The following is a 24,992-nucleotide window of genomic DNA, read 5'->3' as shown; positions in this document are numbered from 1 at the left end:
CTTTATTAGATGATTCATGATCTGGGCAGTGTCCCATCCAGCACACAGATGGGAGCTCTAAAGAGCTGTGTCAGATGGAAGATCTATAGGCAGAAGGGAGTGGGATGAAGAAGTTACTTGCAAAGTGTGGATTATTTGTGGCAAGGTCACCTTCCTTTAGGGGACTGCAGAAGTCTGTCAAGCAGATTACCTCACTAGTGCTGACCAGGTAACTCCAGATTGACTGGTTTAAAATTCCCCTCCTGGGAGAAGTTGAAACTGTAAATTACGTATTAAGTTGCTGTTTGGTGACCCAGGCTTAGCCCAAGTGACTCCATTTTGGTTTGGTTGTGTCTTTCTTTAAAAAAAAAAAAAAAAAAACCTTTCTCTGTTTAGTCAACAGTATTTCCTGTACCTTCAACAAATCAAATGTTTTCATTTTCCACATTTGTCTATTTAGTTTCCTACCATTTTGTTCTTCTGTACTCTTAGATTTGACTCTACTGACTTTTTTTTTTTTTTTTTTTTGGTCTGTGATTTTTTTTCTCTTTTACAAACTAGGTAGGTAATACTATTCTTGAAAAGTGTTTTTTAGCCACAAAGGTGCTAACAGTACTCATTTACTTTGGCTGTTGGGAGCCTGCGACCCACAGCAGACTGATTTGAGATTCAGAGGAACGTGGTAGAGTGGTGTGTTTTATTGGAACCTTCCATCTTTAGAAATCCTTGAGCATTTGCTGCCGTATTTTCTAGATACGTCTCCTGACTTTTAAAGTCCCCTCACCCTTTTAAAATTAGAAATAGTTCAACAAAATAATTCAGATGATATCCTCCCTCTTAAGAGGAGGAGGAGATAGGGTCCGTAGGTAACATTGCACTGGGGAGTGGATGCTCCCTGTGTTTTGTATCCCTGAGTCTTTGACCCCAATTCTTCAGTTCTTTGTAGTAGTGTTTTACATTCATTCTCTTGCCATAGCCTCGTGGTGGATGGGATTGTGTCCCTATCCCTTGATTTTGGGCTTGGCTGTATGATTTGCTTTAGGTCGGTGGGATGTTAGTAAACATGATGAAAGTAGAAGTCTGCGCTGTGCTTGTGCGGGTGGGCTCGTGTCCTTTTGTGCCCTTGTCATCACCGTGAGAAGACCCCTGAGTAGCTGCAGCCTCTTCAGCTTGGGCCTCAGAGTGAGACCATAGAGCAGAGCCCCCACAGATTATCTGTAACTTAAAGCAGAGCCAACACAGCTCAGACACCTGAGGGAAAATTAAATGCTTCTGCCAGTAAGATTTTGTGGTTTGCTGTTGTACGCATCATTGTGGCAATAGATGACCAGTACGGTCATCCTGCTGCATCCAGGACAGGCAGGCTTTCTTGGGTGGTCTCTCTTCCTGCCTGGCCATTACAGGATTCCCAGTTGGCCCACTCCACCCTTTCCTTTCCACCCAGTGTTTTCCTCATTCTTCCTTATTGTTCTCCTCTACCTTATAGCTTCTATTACTTGTATGTTGTGTTCTCTCCTAACTTTTCCACGTCCAAAGCCCTTTCTGACTCTAGTTTCTGTTGAACTCATGACTTATCAGCTCCCACTCCTGTTGCCTATGCCTTACTTGGTACCTTCCATTTCAGATTTCTGAGAGACAGTCAACTTTGCCTGGCAGGTTTTCTCCCAGCCCAGAAATGTCATGTCCTCAGTTGTTGGCCTGCTTGGTCATTGATTCATGTTAGGTTAGGGGCCCACCTCTGGTCCAGTTAAATGTGTAGGGATGTGTTGGGAAGGGGACATGTCTTGAAATACACGAGTGCCTAATACTGCCTTGTTTAAGAGAGGCTGTCAATGTGTGGAAATCACAGTTATAAGACAGGTCTTCTACACAGGGTTGTACGTCATCTGGGGGTTTTAGTGAATATTCACGCTTTTCATTTTCTGGACTCATCAGTTCCCCAGAGGGGAAGCTTTTAACTTGGCTTTTGCAAGTTTAAAATGTTCTGAGGCTGCATTCCAGTTTTAAGTTTCCTAGTTCTAAGATAACTAACCTTACAGTGTGAGTTCTCAGGATGAACCTCTTTCAAGGAAAAATGTGAGCGAAGAGACCATCTACTGGAAAGATTGTTACTCGGCAAAACCTTCCAACGAGTTGAGAAGAAAATAAGTTGGCCTGTTCTAAAGTTCTAGACTATTTAGGCGGTTCCATAGCTTTTCTGTATAGGGGAAGAGATTGATCAAATTAAAGCTGGTTTATAGCATTTAAAAGGTTGTGCTTTTAATTTCAATTTATCTCTTTAAGTATTTATGTTTTGGGATACTCTTATAAATGATACTTTAAAAATGTTAATTTACATTTGTTCCTTGCTAGTATATAGAAATACAGTTGGCTTTTGTATATCGACCTTATATCCTATGATCTTAGCAAACCAATTTACTGATTTTAGAAATGTTATTCTAGATTCTTTGGGATTTACTATATTAATAGGTATTTTGAGTGCAAGTAAAGACAGTTGTATTTCTTCCTGTTTAATCTGTTTGCTTTCTGTTTCTTTTTCTTGTCTTATTGCACTGGCTAGGACCCCAGTATGATGTTGAAGTGATATGATGGTAAGATTAGACACTCTTGCCTTGTTCTTGAGTTTAGGGAAAAATTATGCAGTCCCATTAATGGTAGGTTTTTCGTCCTTGCTTTTTATCAGATTGAGGAAGTTTGCTTTTATTTCTGGTTTCTGGAGGGTTTCCATCACAAATGTTGGAGTTTGTTAGATGCTTGTAGCTGCTGAGATGATCATGTGGGTTTTTTCTTTAGTCTGTTGATACAGTGAATTACATTAATTGATTTTTGATGTTGAATGCCTCTTGCATACCCAGGATAAATCCCACTCGGTCTTGATGTAGTACCCTTTTTATTTATTGCCATATTCAATATGATAGTATTCTGTTAAGATTTTAGTGTCTTTGTTTTGATCTTTGTCTTAAATGTGTGGCTTCTTATATTGGTGTTGCAGGACTTGTCGGCTTAATGCTGGCCGACATTAGATGGAAGTATTCCCTCTTGTATTTTCTGGAAGAGTATATGTAATATATTGCTATACAGGAGATACTGCAGATTCAGTTCCAGACCACTGCAATAAAGTGAATATTGTAATAAAGTGAGTTGCATGAATTTTTTGGTTTGCTACTGCATATAAAAATTATGTTTATACTATAGTTCGTCTAGTCAAGGCTATGGTTTTTCCTGTGGTCATGTATGGATGTGAGAGTTGGACTGTGAAGAAGGCTGAGCGCCAAAGAATTGATGCTTTTGAACTGTGGTGTTGGAGAAGACTCTTGAGAGTCCCTTGGACTGCAAGGAGATCCAACCAGTCTATTCTAAAGGAGATCAGCCCTGGGATTTCTTTGGAAGAAATGATGCTAAAGCTGAAACTCCAGTACTTTGGCCACCTGATGCGAAGAGTTGACTCACTGGAAAAGACTCTAATGCTGGGAGGGACTGGGGGCGAGAGGAGAAGGGAACGACAGAGGATGAGATGGCTGGATGGCATCACTGACTTGATGGACATGAGTCTGAGTGAACTCTGGGAGTTGGTGATGGACAGGGAGGCCTGGCGTGCTGCGATTCATGGGGTCACAAAGAGTCGGACAGGACTGGGCTTCTGATCTGATCTGATCTGATACTATAGTCTGTTAAGTGTGCAACCACTAGCATTATGTCTAAAAAGCAATTTATATAACTTAATTAAAAATAAGTTTTATTGCTAAGACATGCTGACTCTCATCTTTTAAAACAGGGTTGCCGCAGACCTTCAATTTGTAAAAAATGTAGTGTCTGTAAAGCACGTAAAATGAAGTACAATAACTATTTGGTGAGATTCTCCGCTGAAGCTACCTGGGCCTTTGTTGAAAGGTTCTTATCTACAAATTCACTGTCTTTAATAGATGAAGGGCTGCTCAGGTTCTTTTGTTTAAGTGAGCTTGTCTAGTTTGTGTCTTTGAGGAACTCATACATTCATCTAAGTTGTCCAAATTTAGAGGCACGTTCTACCTTCACATACTATTATGCCGTTTCACATTTCACATGCAGTGTAACATGCTAACAATACGGTATGCTTCTAGTTCTTCCCTTCTATCCTACGTGATTATTGGTGTCATACATTTTCCTTTTAGATATTTTATAAATTCTACAATATACTGTTATTATTTTTGCTTTAGATTGTTCTTTTGGAATAAGTAATAATTTGTGGAAAAGATTTTTTATACTTAACATTTTGATAACTTTTGGAACTATTTTGTGTGGATCCTCATTTTTTGTCTGGTTATCATATGCCTTTTACTTGAAAGACGTCTTTACCTTTTCTTGTAGGGCAGGTGTGCTGACATTGAATTACTTCATCTTTTGTCTGAAAAGCCATTATTTTGCCTCCATTTTTGAAAGGTATTTTTGCTGACTAGAATTCTGGGTCATGAAGTCTTTTTTTTTTTCTTTCTTCCCCTTTTCAGTGGTTAAGAGGTGCCTCACCATTATCTTCTGGATTGCAAGTAGTGTGCTGAATTTTTTTGCCCCCCCTCAGAAGGTAATGCCTTTTTCTTCCAGCTGTATTTCAGATTTTCTCTTTAACCTTGGTTTTTAGCAATTAAACTGTGAAGTGTCCAGGTATGTGTTCTCTGTTGTATTTATTTGTTTGTTTACTTGTTTATATTCATCCTGTAGGATTTTCTTAGATCTATGGTTTGATGACTTTATTTTTGGAAAATCTCAAGCCATCTTTCTTTCAAATGTTATTTCTGCCTTGCTCGCCCCTCTCCAGTTGCATGCTTGTGGTATTTGGTCATACCTCACAGCTCTTGGACGTTCTGTCTGTTGTGTCCTCCCTGCCCCTCTCCCCCTTTTGTGTTTCGGTTTAGGTAATTTTGTAGTGATCTGTCTTCAAGCTCGTTGATTCCTTCCTTAATTTTATTGAGGGTTTGGTGGGCTCCTCAAAGGAACTTTTTCATCTCTGATACCATTACAAAAAAGCGTTTCTCTTTGGCTCTTTCTTACATATTCTAGCTTTCTGTTGAAATTTGCCATCTATTCATGCATATGGTCTACTAAACTGTTTAACGTGTTAAGCATTGGGGTTTTTTCTTAATAGTTTTTAAAATTTCTTACTTTATTTATTGGCTGCTCTGGGTCTTCATTGCTGCACATGGGCTTTCTCTGGTTGTGGTGAGCAGGGGCTGCTCTTGAGTTGCTGTGTGAGGCCTTCTCATTGCAGTGGCTTCTCTTGTGTGGAGCGTGGGCTCTAGTGAGTGGACCTCAGTAGTTTGGTGCATGAACTCAGTTGCCCCTTGGCATGTGGGATCTCCCCACACTGGGAATCGAACCCATGTTCCCTGCCTTGGCAAGTGAATTCTTAACCACTGTACCACATTATAGCTGTCTTAAACACTGTTAAATTCCCTATCTGGGTCATCTCTGATTGATTCTCTTTAGAGGTTTGTCTCCATTTCATACCCACTTGCTTTTTTGTATACCTTGTAATTTTTGATCAGCTGCTGGACTGAGACTGAGTTGGACATTAAATATTGATGTTGAGATTAGTGTTACATTAGGGGTAGGTTTTTGGGAGGAGGAAAAATGTCACATTTGTGTATATAGAATATTCAGGACCTGTTATAGGACTGGGGACGTAATTTTCTTTGTTCAGTTGTAAAATTTTAGATTTCTCTAACTTGCTCTTTTTTACAGCATTCCTAAGGGTCACCTTCTCAGAGCTTGACCCTTGTAGTTGCTTTTTCCTTTCCTTCTGCTCCCACTGGACCTAAAACTCTTCCTTAGTTCCATTGGCATGCACACCAAATATGTTTGTTAGCAGATTTGTCTTCTCTCTCTGGACTAAAGTAGGTAATGTCTTATTCCTATATTTGGATCTCTGTGATCTGTTTTATATATATATATATAAAATATTTTAGTTGCATTTTGAAAGTGAAGTCTCTCAATTGTGTCTGACTCTTTGTGACCCCATGGACTGTAGCCCACCACGCTTCTCCGTCCATGGGATTTTCCAGGCAAGAACACTGGAGTGGGTTGCCATTTCCTTCTCCAGGGGATCTTCCCATCCCAGGGATCAAACCCAGGTCTCCCACATTGCAGGCAGACGCTTTACCCTCTGAGCCATGAGGGAAATACATACATACATACATACACACACACACACACACACACACACACGCACACGCACTCACTCACACTCTCTCTCTCTCTCTCTCCCCCCCCCCCTACCCTCCTCCCCACCAGTGTTCTTGCGCTTCCGCTCATACACACACACCCACTCTAGTATTCTTGCCCAGAGACTCTGCGTGCACAGAGGAGTCTGGTGGGCTATAGTCTTATAGTCTGTGGGATCGCAAAGAGTTGGATACAACTGAGCGACTAAGCATAGCACATACATATATGTATACTCACACAGAGATGGGCACACTGTGTTCAGTTGAATTGAGATTGTGAAATAATTTTTATCCCACTCGTGCCCACCACCGATTAGTGGGAATATTGTCTCTGATTTTCCACAGTCAACTGTGATGTATCTAAAAAATGCACTGAGGTGAGAGTGAGGTCTAGAACGGTTGACTTTATGAAAAGGTAGCTCTTCCTTTATATTTTCCTTACTGGTTTTATATGTGTATTTTGCCTCCCTACCTTGGCAGTATGATTTTGAGAGGAAATAACTGTCTTCAGCTTCTCCTCTGGTGTCTTGTTAGTAAGCAGCACAATGTTGATCACACAGTAGATGCTCCACAAATTATTGAAAATTTCTGAGACTTAATGATACTAATGAATTTTAGAATGAGTTGCCAGTAGCTTTTCTTTTTCTGTTTATCCCAAAAGACTTTGAGTTATGGCGAGGATGAAATTATTCCATTCTTTACCGGCTCTGTTTTCTTTGGCAAGTTGCTTAACATCCTGTGTTTTGGTTTCTTTATCTATACAATGGGAATAATAACAGTACCTAACTCATAAGATTATTACGATGACTCAGAAAAATAATGTAATAAATGTTGCTTGCTGCATTCTAGTTCCTCAGTTATTATTAACAGTGCATGTGAGAAGGGCAAGTTTTTAACAGTAAGGTTTTAGATGCTAAGGTCTTTCAGTAGGAAGGTGTTTACTATCTGAAAACCATCTATCTGAGGATGGATAAATATAACTACTTCTGTATTAAATAAGGAAGTAACCTTTACTCAGAATATTAACAACAGAATGGGAGCAGAGCTAATTAATTTCTGCCTTGTTGGCAGTAATGCAGTGTTGGATGCTTGCTCTGTTCCCAGGGGCATAGTGATCAATACAGAAGCAGATTTCCCAGATCAGCCTTCCCCAGGACCAAAGGCGCTTCATCTTACAGATCATTGTTAGTTACAGTTGACCCTTGAACAACATGGGTTTCAACAGCACAGGTCCACTTACATGTGGATTTTTTTTCTTTGACTGAATATGTGCTACAGTATACAGTCCATGGGTGCAGAACCTTGGCTGTGGAAGGTCGACTGTAAACTTATACATAATTTTCGTCCGCACATGGAGCAGCAACACCCCTCACCCCCACATTGTTCAAAGGTTAACTGCATGTTTTAAAACTATATTCATCCTACCTTTAGGCATCATTTATTGTTGTTTATTTTTACAGTCTCTTCCTTTTTACCACTGTTATTGACCAAATCATGTTCAACAGAGAAATAAAGCCCAGAGAGAATTATGGAAAGGGGCGATAGCCTGATGAGAGTTATTAAAAATTGTTGGCAGACAGCTGTTAGGAAAACATTGTGAAAACTGGTCAGGTGCGGTTTTCTAGATTCACTGTTTTATTTACTGAACAAGAAGGGGGATGGAGCACACGGTTACAGATGAAAGAGGATTCTCCTGTGCACAGCACTGGTGCTTGTATTACTGAACCCCTTTATTAAATGAGTGGTTTTGATATTTGAACAGTGCACTCTCCTCTCAATGCAGTACACTACCATTATATGTGGAATAATGATAATTATTCATATAGTTTTCTAAGTTTTGGAAGGAAATAGGTGATACATTTGACCTGCAAATCTGTGGCATAATCAAGCTTTAACTGCTGTGATACCAAGTACGGGGTGAGAATAGCACAGCATGAACTATGTTAGGAGCAGTGGGAATGGATGAGGGATTGAAAGGAGGGAAGTTATTTAACTATTTTTTTTAACAACAATGGGATTTTTTATTACACTAAAGAGTATTTCTTCAGCTTGTAGAAAAATATTTATTTTATATGAGTGTTGGAAAAAACTGAAAAGTGCAGATAAACTGCTGAAGACTTAGAGACATGCCATTAAAAAATACATATTTTGATAGTCAGTTTCCTCAGATAACTTTTCTCAGGGGAAAGAGGCATGAAGAGCTCAGCTTGGTATCAGGACACCCTGTCTGCACCTTGGTAACAGTACATGGCCTGATGGAAAGCACACCTCCAGAGGAATGCTGTAGAGAGAATTTCTGCTGACAAAAGAAAGCTGCCCGGAGTCTCTCACATACAGTCTTCAGAGGCCACTACCGTCAGCTTTTTTCGTGTTTATTTTACATAAAGGCTTTCTGCAGTTTTTCATGTCTTGTGGATGGTGGCCAAACTTAGGTTTGGTTATGAATTCCTGTCTCTTCTTTCCCTTAACCTTAAAAAAAATGTTTTTATTACGGGAAATTTCAAACATACACATAACTGGAGAGAACAGTACAGTGAATCCTCATGCCGTTCTTGTTTTATCTCTCCCTTCTCACTTTCTTTTTGACCTAGAGTATTTTGAAGAAAGTCTAACAGCCTGTCCTTTAACCTATAAATATTGTAGTGTGTATCTGTTGGATAGAAAAGGGCATTATCATATACGTTAACACCTTCCCTACAACCTAATTCCTTAATTTACCTGATTCTGAATCTCTTCCCTTGATTTTTCTCAAAAATGGCTTTTTTACAATTAATTCTTTGAATCAGGTCCAGATAAGGTTCACCTAGTGCATTTGATTGATGCATATCTTTAATTTCTTTTAATCTAAAATAAATCTCTTTTGTTGTTGTTGTTACTGTTATGCCATTTTTTTTGTGGAAAAAGCTAGGTTGGTTCCCCTTCTCCACATTGTGGAGTTTGCTGACTGTATCTTTGTATCATATAACATGTTACTCTTTTTCCATATTACCTGTAAGCTGGTAATTAGATTTGGAGGCTTAACAATTCTGGTAATCATTCAGATTTTTTTTTTATTATTCATAGGTAGTATATCGTGCTTCCTGTTCACATTTGGAGAGATGTTTGATTTTCCTACTGTGTATTCCTGCACTGTTTGATCGTCCTCCTGTGTATACTCAGAGTAATTGACGGGGTCATGTTGGCATAGCCCTTTGTGGTCAAGTTGTGTTCCCCCATCTGGCCAGTAGAAATCCATGGGGTGACTTCGGACAGCCTGCAGATTTCCAGTTCTGTCCACCTTTCATCTAATGGTCCTAATTTAACCCTAACTGATGAATGTTGCCCGAATCATTTATTTCACTATTGTTAACCCTTTAAGAAGACTGAGAGACTTGTAGAAGATGAAATGAAAATTTTTGATTAAGAACTTAAAAAAAAAACAGTAAAATGAAGTGTCTGAAAAATTTGTTTATGCAAAGTACTTTTTTTGGTCTGATTATGTTTAGTGAAAGAAGTGTTGTGTAGAAAGGGACGTTTAAAAGTTTTATGTTTAGGAATTCCCTGGCGGTCCAGTGGTTAGGACTCATTGCTTCCACTGAATGGTTGTTTGTTTTGTCTTAGTCTGTTAAGTTAATCTGTGTGGATCAGAAAATGACTAGATTGTCAAGAATCTGAACATTGTTGTAACAGTGTGATGTTTTAAACAGTTGGGTATCACTGATAGGGATGAGTTAATACAGAACTATGAGGAAGCATCCTCAGGTCATTCTTTCCTTTTTAGTAAGTTTCTCTTGAAGGAAAAAATGAATTTATTATTACCCTTCTGTATTTTAAAAAATCCAGCTTTCTTATTCACCTGGAGAGCAGAGAACTCGGTAAAATAGCAGATATCTTACTGTTCTTGCAGGATTCTTTTCCCATAGGTTTTTTTTTTTTTTTTCCTCTCTCTCTTTCCCTTTCTCTCTTCGTGTGTGGTTTTTATATATACTGGGTCATAGAAAATTTTAAGACATAGGATCCTTGGAAAAGGGTTTTTCAACATCTGAGGTCAACAACCTCATTTTAAAGTTGAAGAAGCAGAGTCGATTCCTTTGTTTCATTGGTGACTTTCCTGTATATCTGCTCTTGTTTGTTACGGAGTGAGGTGGCTAGCTCCTCAGAGATACTATAAACCATACAATGAAAGGGAGAAGTATGAGAAACGGTTGAATCTGGTGAAATATAAACTCAAGATAAATATTGTATGGAGCGCATGCTAACACAGTTCTTGGCTAGAATTGAGTTAATAAAGACAAGCCACACGTGAGTTGCCCTCGTGTGACTGAGTCAGTTCCAGTATGGTACCAAACTCTACAGTGGGAGGTTGGCCTCTCACATCTGGCCTTTGAAGGGCAGCCTTTGCCTTGGCACTGGCCCCTTGAGTAGGTGATGACAGGCAGAGCAGTGGGGTTGGTCTCGCTTGGTGTGCATGGTGTGAGCAGCACCACCTGTGCTCTAGAGGAAAATTTGAGGTTTCTTTCAACAAAGTTAGTGATGTTTCCGGAGGAGCCTGGTAGGCTACAGTCCATGGGGTCTCGAAGAGTTGGACATGGCTGAGCGACTTCACTTTCACTATTCACTTTCATGCATTGGAGAAGGAAATGGCAACCCACTCCAGTGTTCTTGCCTGGAGAATCCCAGGGACGGGGGAGCCTGGTGGGCTGCTGTCTATGGGGTTGCACAGAGTCGGACACGACTGAAGCGACTTAGCAGCAGCAGCAGCAGTGATGTTTGTACAGATGTATTTTTTTTTTTTTTTTTTACTGACCATCTTATAAACTCTTTCTTCGTTCTTATAGTTTTGAAGTTGTTTCTTCATGGCTTGTAAGAACAGTCACATCATATATAAATAATAGTTTTGTATCTTTCTTCCTAGGGGCTTCCCTGGTGACTCCGTGGTAGTAAAGGATCTGCCTGCCAATGCAGGAGATGCGGGTTCAATCCCTGGGTCAGGAAGATCCCCTGGAGAAGGAAATGGCAACCCACTCCAGTATTCTTGTCTGGGAAATCCCATGCACAGAGGAGTCTGGCTGGGTACAATCCATGGGGCCAGTCAGGCACAATTTAGCTACTCAACAACAATCTTTCTTCCTAGTTTATACATCTCATAATTCTCCCATATATTCTCTAGAATGTCCAGTGCAATACTCGATGGATGGTGTCATTGTCTTTTTCCAGACTACTTAATAGGAGTGCCTTTAACATTTCATCATGAGATTTGATTTGGTTTCGGATGGATGTTTATGAGGCTCAATACTGCTCTAACTAGATAAAGTATCTTAATTCAGCCTTTGATTTTGCAAATTAAGGAAGAAGCAACATAGAAAGTTCAGGAGCAAGCTGAAAATATGTGGAGTATTATAACATTAAAGTGAAAGTCGCTCAGTCGTGTCTGACTCTTTGCAACCCCGTGGACTATACAGTCCATGGAATTCTCCAGGTCAGAATGCTGGAGTGGGTAACTATTCCCTTTTCCAGGGTATCTTTCCAATTCAGGGGTCAAACCCAGGTCTCCTGCATTGGAGGCTGATTCTTCACCAGCTGAGCCACCAGGAAAGCCCATATAATGTAAAATGCATGGGAATATTTATCCTAGAGAAGAAAAAAACTGTGGGATAATTTCATTATCCTTAAGTGTAGGTAGGACCTGTGCTGGTAGATTAAAGCTTCTAGATGATGTCTGAGTATGGGAGAATAGGCTAATGCTCTGGGGATGCTGTCGGGGCAGAGTACCACCAGATGTCCCTACATACCTTTCACTGGGCAAAGACACTACACCCTTGAACCCAAAAGACAAGCTTCCTTCCTCCTGCAGTGCCCCCTCGAGCGCCCTCTGCTGACCAAGCTTAACATCACACTTTCTGTAAAGGGAAAATTCTTCCAGAGTCCAGAGTATCATCACAGAGCAGGTACTGAAGGGTGAATTTGAAGTTGAGAGGCTTACTCCTTGGAAGGAAAGTTATGACCCACCTAGATAGCATATTAAAAAGCAGAGACATTACTTTGCCAGCAAAGATCCGTCTAGTCAAGGCTATGGTTTTTCCAGTGGTCATGTATGGATGTGAGAGTTGGACTATAAAGAAAGCTGAGCACCAAAGCATTGATGCTTTTGAACTGTGGTGTTGGAGAAGACTCTTGAGAGTCCCTTGGACTGCAAAGAGATCCAACCAGTCCATCCTAAAGGAGATCAGTCCTGGGTGTTCATTGGAAGGACTGATGCTAAAGCTGAAACTCCAATATTTTGGCCACCTCATGCGAAGAGTTAACTCATTGGAAAAGACCCTGATGCTGGGAGGGATTGGGGGCAGGAGGAGAGGGGACGACAGAGGATGAGATGGCTGGATGGCATCACTGACTCGATGGACGTGAGTCTGAATGAACTCCGGGAGTTGGTGATTGACAGGGAGGCCTGGCGTGCTGCAATTCATGGGGTCGCAAAGAGTCGGACACGACTGAGCGACTGAACTGAACGGAACTGAAATTGATAACTGACACTGAAGCCAGCCCCAAGAGTACGTACTCTGTGATTCTCCTTTTATAAGATATGGAAACAAGCAAAACTGTTCTGTGCTGTTGGACGTCAGGCTAGTGGTCACCCTGGAAGAGCAGTAGTTGTGACCAAAAAGGAGTGCGGAGGGGGCTTTTTAAAAAAATGTCTATTTGCTGCTCCATGTGTTAGTTACAGTACGCAGAATCTAGTTCCCTGACAGAAATTGAACCCAGACCCTCTGCATTGGGAGCGTGGAGTCTTAGCCACCAGATCACCAGGAAAGTCCCTGGCTGAGGCTTTTGTAAGTGCTAAGAGTGTTCTGTTTCTGTTCGTCGATGCTGGTTACATGTGTGTTCCATATGTGAAATGTGTTCGTATGTGAAGAGCTATACTTTTTTTTAACGTATATTATACTTCAATAAAAGTTAAGGGGTGGTACAGTCTGATTTCAAAAGGATAAACTTAAAAATAAGACCCAGTCTCGAATGGGAGAAATACAAAATAATCCAGGCTATCTCAACCTTTTTTTATTTTTGAAAGCCTGTTTGAGGGCTGTTTAACTTAATGTCAAACAACAGTATCTAATTCAGTCAGCAAAAAATATTAACTGCCAGACCACCTTTTTTTATTTTTCCTTTTTAAATTTGGGACCAAAGTGTTAGTACTGAAGTCTTCTGTAAAGCAATATACTTCTCATGTTGTTGACCTTCTTACCAAGTCTTAGAACAACAGCTTCTAAGTGTTTTGTTTTTTTTTAATGGCTTTTCAGATACCTCTTTGTTCTTAGTCTAAATATCACTGCTCTCCTCTGTGAGCATTATCTTTGCTTTTATCTTTGTCATCACATTCCTTTCTTTCAAAGCAGGTAAATCACCATTTGGCCTGACTAAGAAATTGGGGGCCCCCAGTGCAACTCTCATGTAAGGGTTAGTGGGCGTGGGAATTATAGATCTTTGATTCAGGAATTTATGGTTCAGGAGAGGCTCAGTGTATGGCTTTGCTACAAACAGAAGCCGTTCAGTGCTACGGTTTGTTTTGGGCTAGATAACTCTGGGTGCAAAATCCTAAGGAATTCACCAGGTTGGAAAGTTGGCCTTGGATCCAAGAAATGGATAGGGAATCTCAAGGGGGGTCATATTTCCCAGAAAGCATAGGTTGCTAGGAAAGTCTGACCTTATACTGTGGATAGGATTTAGGGTGAATTTTAAAGAAGAGTTGGCTGTGTAAAGCCCAGTTGTTACTAAATCAAGGTGAATAACAAAAATAGGTTTTGTGTACAGAGCTTGATATCTCCACATTAGGTTATGGTTGTGTTCATGCTTTGAATTGCTGGTGGTAACACTTTGGCCAGGCAGAGAGTTACCACAAACATACAACACAGCAGGCTGAAAAGCAAGAATGATTGCCTTGCAAAAATAGTTTCCTTGTATTTTTTAACCCTTAAGTCATTTGAGGGAAGAGGGAAGAAAATAGTGTGGGTGGTGAAACTAGCCAGTGAGCCTTTCATTTATAAATTCAATCCGGAAGATCGAGAGTTTTCTGACTTGTATTTATCTCATTTTCTTACTGGCCTGATCTTATACTTCGTTGCTGTTTGGTCCCTAGGTTGTGTCCGACTCTTTTCCAGCCCCATTGACTGTAGCCCACCAGGCTTCTCTGTCCATGGGATCTCCCAGACAAGAATACTGGAGTGGGTTGCCATTTCCTTCTCTAGGGGATCATCCTGATAAGGGATTGAACTCACATCTCCTGCACTGGCAGGCACATTCTCTACCATTGCTTATACTACACGGATTGGATGGGTGCCGACTATGTCACAGGCCCTGTCTTAGGCGTCGGGGACTGATGCAGACCCTCGGCCCACTGGAGAGGTACTGTTTTGTATTCTTCTGTTTGAAGGTGGCCTTTAGTATACTTGGCTGTGACATGCAGCTTTGTCACCAACTCCTGTAGGATCTATGGAGGCTTTAAAAACTGTTATTTGGACTTCACCTCCAGGCTAATGAGAGTTTCCCGACTTGTATTTATTTCATTTGATCACTAGCCTGAGCTTATACTCTGTTGTTGTTTAGTCCGTAGGTCATGTCTGACTCTGTTGCGACCTCCATGGACTGTAGCCCGCCAGGCTCCTCTGTCCATGGGATCGCCCAGGCAGGAATACTGGAGTGGGTTGCCATTTCCTTCACCAGGGGATCCTCCTGATCAGGGATCGAACTCACATCTCCTGCATGGGCAGGCAGATTCTCTACCGTTGCTTATACTGTGCCACCAACAAAGGGGCTTCATTTGCAAATATAGCGTCTTAAGGAAAGGATGCGGGTGATGGAAGGTATGATTCTCATTCTGCACATGTACTCCAGAGCGGCAGTTTGGAAATTTGCGGTCCTCCAAAACTGCTCGTCTGCATCTAGAACAGTCCTGAATCACATCCCTATGTCTGGTTTTCAGTGCTCATGCTGATGATGGATGGGAGCATTGGAATGGGTGGTATAAATACAGGGTAGGAATATGAATGGGAGATTATGGGTATTAAGGAGATACATTTATATTTCAGAATGGTTGTCTTTTGATCTGCGAATGGATGCTATTTATCAGGTAAACTAACAGGCCCCTGTCTGTGGTTCTCTCAGCTCAACCTGGGCATGAATTCTGTCATCTCCCAGACCAGTCCTCCTTAAATAGTACCATGTGCCAATCTGAAAACTTGCTGAGTTTTGCTTCTGGTCAAGCGATTATCTAGGTATTAGAAGTCAGTGCTTGTAACTATATGTTGTTTGCTCATACATTAATTTAAAGTAGGTGACTACATCTATACTGTGATTAGGCAGATTAGATGGACCACACATAACATAGACAGTGTTAACAGCTTTTCGTCAGTTGGCTTACATTTGCCGCGGGTGGCCTCTTGAGGATTCTGCTTATTGCTTGAGGTTTCTGCTCTTAGCATCCTCGCACAACCAGAGTTGTATCACCAGGGCGTTTTATTGGCAGGAGATTCTGGTTGCCAGCCACCCGCCTCACCCTTCAGCCAGTGCTTGTCAGAGCTTGCTTTTGCAAGGACAGGTTTCTCTCTCATCAGTCCCATCAGTCCCATTAGGCAGGGCCTTGTTACATGCGTTCCCCCACAGTCTGGTTCTGCATTTACCACAATACTTTTCTTCTTTTTAGATTTCAGGGAAGGGGGAATTGAGGGCGGAAGAGGATTAAGAACAATTTAATCTTTTAAAACTCCAGAGCTTTTTTTTTTTTTTTTAAAAAAAAACAAAAAAAACAAAAAAAAACCCTCCTCAGATTCTGTTAAAGAAAAAAATTTAGCCCCTAAAGAAAGTGCAGGAGGTGTCAGAGTTGAGCAGCTTTTAGGAGGTGAAACGACTGTGGGATGCATCAGGGTGCAGCATCCTTCTGGGTTTGCGGCGGGTGATTTAATATACGATGTGGAAGTTCAGTTTCAGGGTTTCACCTTAAAACTGGAACAGAAGGAAATCTGTGTGAGATTCAGAATCCATTTGTTTTGTCTTGTTTTTAAACAATAGAAAAAGAAAGTCCACCTGGAAAAATCTTGGGTTTTTATTTTATTTGAACACAGCAGAGTTGTAGAAGTCGGGGAAAGAGCCTGTCTTTTTAGTACAACTGCTAAGTTGCTTCAGTCGTGTCCGACTCTGTGTGACCCCATAGACAGTAGCCCACCAGACTCCCCCGTCCCTGGGATTCTCCAGGCAAGAACACTGGAGTGGGTTGCCATTTCCTTCTCCAATGCATGAAAGTGAAAAGTGAAAGTGAAGTCGCTCAGTCGTGTCCGACTCTTAGTGACCCCATGGGCTGCAGCCCACCAGGCTCCTCTGTCCATGGGATTTTCCAGGCAAGAGTATTGGAGTGGGGTGCCATTGCCTTCTCTGTTTTAGTACAAGGAATCCCACAAATGTATTTGATGTCCTCAGATTGTAGACTGGTTTGCACTTGGACTGGCTCTTCTGTTTCCTGTAGCATGAAGAGTGCTGAGCCTGGATGGCCATAAGTACATGATTTTTCTTGTATTATTTACCCCAAAGTCAAAGCTCTGCTGAGTACTGTCTGTGTTATGGTTTTGCTAATGTGTGTTTACTGTGTTTCCTGCTGTCTTGGATAGCCATCAGATAGTTTGTCCCTTACTGTAAATTGCTCCAAAACAATTTTGTTGAACAATTTCAGGATTCAAATGGGAGGTTTTAGGAAAGTAGATAGAGAATTTAAACAATTACTTGGCAGTTATATCCCTAAAGATTTTTTTAAATCTCTGTTTATCTTATGAGTTATTTGTATGAGTTATTTTTTCCCTTATATGTAATATAATATTATCTGAAGGGTCCATCTTACTTAAAATGTGCTTAAAAGGTCTTCTTGAATGATCGTTTTATCAAGCTGTTTTAATTGCTTCCTCTTCACCCCAAGGATGAATCAAAACCATCCACTATAGCCTGCTTTCTTTCTATTTTTCCTCGTGAATGTAGTGATTTGTCTATAGGATATCTTTCTAATCTCTGTCCGCTCTCCAGTAGAACATCTCCAAGCCTCACCTCCTGGTGGCTCAGACAATAAAGAGTCTGCCTGCAGTGTGGGAGACCCAGGTTTGATCCCTGGGTCAGGAACATCCCCTGAAGAAGGAAATGGCAACCCACTCCCACTCCAGTATTCTTGCGTGGCAAGTCCTGTGGATGGAGGAGCCTGGCAGGCTACAGTCCATAGGGCTGCAAATAGACACAGTGATTTCGCTTTCCTCACTTTCCTTTCCTTTCGGGGGAGGGGGTGGGTGGGCACGGCCTTCCTGCATCTCTAATCTCAGGTTTGCATGCCTCAGTTTCCCTTAGTCACTCCTCAGCCCTTCTAACAACTGACAACAATCCTCACCTCTCCTGCTATTTTCATACAAGGCAGTTTGGTGTAGTGCTCAGAGGTCTGAATTGGAACCTCGGAAATCTAATCCTGGTACTTTTGCATAATTGTGGCCCTTGGGCAGTTAGGCTACTCTGACCCTTAAGTTTCATTATCTTAAGATAAAAAGATTGCATTGCCTGACCTTAAGGTTCTCTCCCTTCACCTTGCATATCTTTACTGTTTCTTCAAATTTAGCCTGCCCAAAAGAGAACTCATCCATCTCCTCTTGCAAAAGATAGTTTTTGCCCCTATTCTATAAATGAAAGACTAAGACCTAGGAAGACTGAATAAATTGTACAACTCATATTGCAGTTGTGTCCAGAACCTAGATATCTTCGCTCAAACTGTGAAAGTGTAGTCGCTCAGTTGTGTCCAACTCTTTGCAACCCCTGCCAGGGTCCTCTGTCCATGGGATTCTCTAGGCAATAATTACTGGAGTGGATTGCCATGCCCTTCTCCAGGGGATCTTCCTGACCCAGGGATTGAACCTGGGTCTCCCACATTGCAGGCAGATTCTTTACCATTTGAGCTTCAAGAGAAGCCCCTACAGGTATTATTCTTCCTCCACAAATGGCATTAAAAGTGCCACGAATCAAAAAGGTCTTGTGTTACTGGTGAAGTCTCTTTGAGACTGAATATGGAAAGTCATCTGTAAAAACCCTGTCTTCTCACATAAGGTTATAGCTTGAATCTTTAGAGCTCTAAACTTTGAATGGGCTTGGCTGTTAGGAGGTTGGTTTCTTCAGTTCTGTGTTCACAGATGAGATCATTCCTCATCTGGGTCAGTTGACATTATAGTGTAGGGTTTAATGACAGAAAGGAAGGGCAGTCAGGTTTTACGTTACAACGTGTTATTTGATAACCCTGGTAATGCCTGGCCGCTTGCTTCTACTGCTGCCCTTAATAGTGATTCTTATCAAGCAAATTGATTTTTATCACTAGATTAGGAGTTGACATGATTGAAGAGATGAACTGGGATTTGGAGTTGATTTTTCTCCTTTTGTATTACGAAAATATGTCTCATTCATCATGAAGATCAGAGTGTTTGACTTTGTAATCTCAGAGGTCCCATTCAGTTCTGATTTGGTGAACGCGGCATTGTTGAAATGTTGCTAGTCACTTCTAGAGAGCTTCCTTAGTTTACACCTTTATACTATCTAGAAGGCTTATTTATACCTTTATACACCTTTATACCATTAGGGCTGCCCAGTGCTTACACCTGTATACCATTGGGGCTTCCCAGGTGACTCTAGTGGTAAAGAACCCACCTGCCAATGCAGGAGATGTAAGAGGCATGAGTTTGATCCCTGGAGGAGGGCATGGCAAACCCCTCCATTATTCCTGCCTGGAGAATCCCAGACAGAGAAGCCCGGTGTGTTACAGTCCAGAGGGTCCACAGAGTTGGACATGATTGAAATTACTTAGCACACTTAGCACATACCATCTAGATGGGCTTTCCTAGTGGCTCAGTGGTTAAGAATCTGCTTGCAATGTAGGAAACTCGGGTTCGATCCCTGGGTTGGGGAAGATTCCCTGGAGAAGGAAATGGCAATCCATTCTAGTATTCTTACCTGGGAAATCCCACAGACAGGAGCCTGGTGGGCTACAGTCCATGGGATCGCAAAAGAGTCAGACACGACTTGGTGACTAAACAACAGCAACCATCCGTTAGATACAGCAGATTATAATAAGGAATATGGCAGTGGTTGATCAGGTGGTGGCTCAGATGGTAAAGCGTCTGCCTATAATGCGGGTAACCCAGGTTCAATCCCTGGGTCAGGAACATCTCCTAGAGAAGGAAATGGCAACCCACTCCAGTATTCTTGTCTGGAAAATCCCATGGAGGGAGGAGCCTGGTAGGCCACAGTCCATGGGGTGGTAAAGAGTCGGACACGACTGAAGTGACTTCACTTTCACTTTCATGGCAGTTGAAGTCAATAGTAATGAGTTTAAAGCCTTGTTATTTTGTAGTTGACCAACAGGAAGCCTCTCAAAATGGACATTTCTAATACTCTTGATCCAGTAACAAGAGTTTTCCAGAAGATTATTGCTCTTACTGCTGATTATGGCTTCTCTCACAGACAAAGATTAAAGTCAGTACTCTTCATTTGCTTTTTGGCTTGCATCACCCACGTGGAGGGTAACAAAGCTTTCAGTATAATGCATTGAGTGTTTAAAACAATTTTTGAGGGGCAAAGCATCTCAGTTAGTATTGGAGGCGGTAATTGTATTTTCAAGCCAGCAAAACAAAGAGCTACCTCAGTTTGGAAATTGTGGCAGTGCTAAGGCCTTCTCCCTAGTATTGTGGACAGATATTTCAAGTTAGGCATCTGCATTTTTGGAGAGAAGGTTTTTTTTAGTCTGTGCCTGGTTTGTTTCCCTTACATAGGTATGATCCTTCTTTTTTGACCCACCATTGATAAATCCTGTGTAATATTCACATATTCACTCATTCACAAAATACTGTACTAGGAATTAGATATATAGTAGTATTCATTAGATAGTGTCCCTGTCCTCGCGGTCCTCCTGTAACCTGGAGGGATGTGAATGCTTCTGACTTGTAGGCATGAGATGCTTTATTCTTTCCAGCCTGTTGTGGAGAGCATCACAGATCACCCCTTAGAGATTAGCTCTAGCCTAAACTGTATGTGCGTGTGCGAGCTCAGTCATATTCAACTCTTTGCAACTGTAGCCTGCCAGGATCCTCTGTCCATGGGTTTTCCCAGCAAGGATACTGGAGCGGGTTGCCATTTCCTCCTCCAGGAGATCTTCCCAACCCAGGGATCAAACTCACATCTCCTACGTCTCCTGAATTGACAGACGAATTTCTTTACCACTGAGCCACCTGGAAAGCCCTAAACTACATACAAAAGGTAACAGAAATAAATCTAATTTGTAAATTTTGTGTGTTCCCCCCCAAAAAAGATCTAATTTATAAATTCTCTATGTTAAAAAAAAAAAAACTTTCAGGTATCAAAAAATTTATATATATGAATCAAAACCCTAATTTTGTGTGTGTGTGTGTATGTGTGCTGTGACATCTTTGATGGAGGAAAACTCATTCAGAGCCTTGAAAATATAGAAAATACTTAAAGTTGGTCCAGAAGCATTTTCTCAGTCCAGGTTGAGTTTTCTGGTCGTGTGGAAGTCTTCTAGATCTTGGGGTCTTTGAAAGGAAACGCCACTGTTTCTCATTGAATGGCCTTCCATTGTGGGTTACTGGAAGAAAAAAAAAAAGAATTATTGAATGGTAAACTTGTTAGCTATTTAAAAATAAATAAATAAGAAGAAAGGTGGGGAAACCTCCTAGAAAGCAGATCACAAAGAGACAAAAAAAAATTTTTAATGAGAAAATTAGAGGTGTAGCCTAGAAGGTCTATCATTCAAATACAGTAATAGTTCTATTACAAGAAAACAATAGGGAGGAAATTATGAGGAAGTAATTCAAGAGTATTTCTCAGAACTGAGACAGGAGTTTCTAGCATGTGAAAGAATTCACCAGGTGCCCAACCTGGTGGATAAAAATAGCCCCAAGGTGCATCATTATGAAAAGATGCTCCCTTGGGCTAAAAGCTTTCTGTGAAGGAAGAGAGGTTTCAGATAAGGGATTAGCCATCTCAGTGGTTCAGATTCCTTAACAGGCGTTGGAAGGAACAGGACTGTGTGAAATGTTCTTGAAATTCTGAGAAGAATTCCATCTCCAACTTTTGATTTGCTGCCCTCCAAGCTGTCAAGGTGGACTATGAGCATAGTCAGACACGAAGGTCTCAGAACTTACATTTCCTACTGAGTTAGTGGACATTGTGATTCACCAGAATGAGAGAGTAAATCCTCAGAGAGAAGAAAGAAACGTGGGCGTCCACTCTTAAGAGTGACACAGAGAACACGTCCCCAGGAGGAAGGAGGTGAGAGGCCCTAGTAAGGTGAGGTGCCTTTGAAGCAGACTGAGGAGCGCTCTGAGACTTCAGATAGAATGGTACAGGGGGAAGAAATGAACCTAGGCTGAGAGGAATCCTGCTTCTCAAGTTTTGGGGTAAGTTAGTGACTCAGAGAACAAAGCACATTTTTAAATTTAAAGGTACTTGTTGTCTTTAGGGGGAAAGATTACACAAAAAAAGAAAACTTTAGCACAGTATAGTAGTAAGTAGTAGTAGTAAAGTCGCCAAGTCGTGTCCAACTCTTGCGACCCCATGGACTGTAGCCGGCCAGGCTCCTCTGTCCATGGGATTCTCCAGGCAAGAATACTGGAGTGGGTTGCCATTTCCTTCTCCAGGGGATCTTCCCGACCTAGGAATTGAACCCAGGTCTCCTGCATTGCAGGCAGATTCTTTACTGACTGAGCTATTCGGGAAGCCCTAGCACAGTATAGTTCATATCTTAGCTGTGAAATGAATATTGATTTAATAATAACTGTACCAGGAAGATACAGTTCATCTTCTGTGGCAAGGGGGCTACGTGCTTTTGTCGCTTCTTTGAAATACAGACAAACCCATACGTTTGCATGTTGTCTGTGGCTGTTTTTATGCTGCAGTGGCAAAATTGAATAGTTGCAACAGAGACTGTGTGGTCTGCAAAACCTAAAATATTTATTATCTGGTATTTTATAAAAATATTTGCCATCTCCTGTTTTATAGGAAGAAACTGATAGAGTAATGTTTAAAATCATTAAAAAGGTCTGATAGCAGTATTAGTATACTTTTTAGAAGTCTCATTTGTTCATTGATACTGAAGTATAAATTTAGTGATACTGAAGTACAGTTGACGGGCAGTATTGTGTCAGTTTCCGGTGTATGCTTCAAAATCAGGGAGTGTGACGCTTTCATCTTTCTTCTTCTTTCTCAGGATAGCTTTGGATATTTGGGGTCTTTTTTGGTTCCACACAAATTTTAGGATTATTTCTTCTATCTAGCTCTGTGAAAAATGCCATTGGTATTTTGATAGGGATTGCATTGACTCTGTAGGTTGCTTTGGGTAGTGTGATCATTTTAGCAGTTTTAATTCTTCCAACTTGTGAACACAGTGTATCTTTCCATCCATTTGTGTTGTTTTCAGTTTCTTTTATCAGTGTCTGATAGCCTCAAACTACAGGTCTTTCAGCTTCTTTGTTCAGTTTATTCCTAGGTATTCTACTCTTTTTGATGGGAGTTGCAAATGTTTTCTTAATTTCTTTTTCTGAGAGATCATTATTAGAGTATAGAAATGCTACAGATTCCTATTATTAATTTTATATCCTGCAACTTCACTGAATTCATTTACTAGTTCTGATGGGTTTTTGTTGGAGTTGACAATGTTTTCTTTATAAAGCATCAGGTTGTCTTCAGATAGTGATGGTTCTACTTTCCAATTGCTGCTGCTGCTGCTAAGTCGCTTCAGTCGTGTCCGACTCTGTGACCCCATAGACGGCAGCCCACCAGGCTCCCCCGTCCCTGGGATTCTCCAGGCAAGAACACCAGAGTGGGTTGCCATTTCTTTCTCCAATGCATGAAAGTAAAAAGTGAAATTGAAGTCGCACAGTCGTGTCCGACTATTAGTGACCCTATGGACTGCAGCCCACCAGGCTCCTCCATCCATGGGATTTTCCAGGCAAGAGTACTGGAGTGGGGTGCCATTGCCTTCTCAGACTTTCCAGTTAGATGCCTTTTATTTCTTTTCTAGTCTGATTGCCCTGGCTAGGACTTCCAGTACTGAAGTGGTGAGAGTGGGCATTCTTGTCTTGTTCATGATCGAAGAAGAAAAGCTTTTCACTGTTGAGGATGGTATTAGCTGTGGGTTTGTCATTGCACTCAGTTAATCAGTCCTGTCTGGCTCTTTGTGACCCTTTGGACTGCAGCCTGCCAGACTCCTCAGTCCATGGGATTTTTCAGGCAAGAATACTGGAGTGGATTGCCATTTACTCCTCCTCCAAGGGATCCTCCCGACTCAGGGATTGAACCCGCATCTCCTGTGTCTCCTGCACTGCAGGCGGATTCTTTACCGCTGAGCCATTGAGGAAGCCCCGTGGCTGTCATATATGACCTTCATTACATTGAGGTATGTTCCCTCTGGGCCCACTTTGTTGAGAGCTTTTTTATCATGAATGGATGTTGAATTTTGTCGAAAGCTTTCTCTGCATCTATTGAGATTACCCTAATGATTTTTATCCTTAATTTTGTATCACTGTTTTTAAGAAATATTTTGAAACATAGCAGAAGGAAGAGCTATAGATCAAAAGATTACCCCTGGGAAGAGTGAGTCAGGAATGGGGAGGAGTAGACTCAGGGGAATATTTTTTGTTTTAAGCTGCGTATTATTGAATTCTTAAGCTATTACTTTGAAAAAGCATGAATGATGAATGCTAAGAAATTTGATTGGACATAAAAGAACAGTAAACAGGAAACAAAAAAGAAAGGCCATCAGTTATGATAAAGAAGGTAGGAGCTCAAAGCCTTTTCTGTAAACATCGCTTTCCCATTTATTCACCCCCTTACTCCACAGATAATCCTTTATGAGCCCAGATGTCAGGCACTGAGCCTGATGCTGCAGGACACAGTCCCTTCCTGGAGGGCGCAGAGGCACGGAGCTGGTGGCACGCAGATACGGGGAAAAGATGATACCATGGTGGCATAGCTGCTGTGGCTTAGTGCTCCTCAGAGGTGTTTTCAGGGCTTAGGGAAGTCAGGTAAAACATCCCGGAGAACATGACACACAGCGTTGAATTTTGAAGGATAAGAGAATGAAGTGGAAGGAGGCATAGCCTGAACTTTAAGTGTTCAGAACAGTTGGTTGAATGGTGGAAGGTAAAGTCAGAGCAGCAGACACGGACTAGAGGCTGGATCCCTTATGCAGGGCTCTGTGCTGGGAAGAATGTTTTCTTTTCTGAAGACACTGCAGAGATAATGATCTGATTTGGCAGATACTTTAGGAAAACACACGCTTGGTGCAATGAGGGTAATGGTATGAGGGTGGAAGGCACTTAAGAACAGAGACACTTAGGAGGCTGGGTCAGGTGAAAAACACCCCCTACCCAAAGTGGACTGGGGAGGATCCTCGGGATTCAGGAAAGAGGAAGGAGATAAGGGAAGGGGAAGGATTTTAGGATAACTGGACTCTGGGCTGGGTGGCAGGTTGTGGGACTCTGACCTCCAGTGGGAGACATAGGAGCAGGGGTGGGTGTGTGGGTGTGTGTGTGTGTGTGTAAAGGCAGCATTGAGTTTGATTTTGGAAGAGTTGTGGGATTTGGGGGGGTATCTGTGGGATCCCTGATTGGAACTGGCCAGGATATGGATGGATAAGTCCACTTAGAGGTCAGGAGGACTTGAATTTGGAAATGTTACCCCACTCCAGTATTCTTGCCTGGAGAACCCCATGAACAGAGAAGCCTGGCAGTCTCTAGGCCACGGAGTTGCAGAGTCCGACACGAC

The 24,992-nt window shown here is 41.5% G+C and overlaps 1 protein-coding gene across 5 annotated transcripts in view; it reads left to right on the top strand.

Annotated features, from left to right (window-relative positions):
- CHD6 (chromodomain helicase DNA binding protein 6) overlaps positions 1-24,992 on the top strand; it is a 201,469-nt gene that overhangs the window by 24,681 nt on the left and 151,796 nt on the right. For 2 of the 5 annotated variants that reach the window (XM_019972428.2, XM_070801693.1), the window contains exon 1: positions 17,484-23,622. The exons of 1 other annotated variant lie outside the window; for it this stretch is intronic. The gene's annotated coding sequence lies outside the window, so the exon portion shown is untranslated. Of the gene's footprint in view, positions 1-17,483; positions 23,623-24,992 lie in introns of those variants that run through there. 2 more of the 5 variants (XM_070801689.1, XM_070801688.1) reach the window with 2 other exon arrangements.

This window comes from Bos indicus, chromosome 13, assembly GCF_029378745.1.
Source record: "Bos indicus isolate NIAB-ARS_2022 breed Sahiwal x Tharparkar chromosome 13, NIAB-ARS_B.indTharparkar_mat_pri_1.0, whole genome shotgun sequence".
NCBI classification, from domain to species: Eukaryota; Metazoa; Chordata; class Mammalia; order Artiodactyla; family Bovidae; genus Bos; species Bos indicus.
The sequence above is the reverse complement of the archived record's forward strand: the minus strand, read 5'-3'. Positions and strand labels throughout refer to the sequence as shown.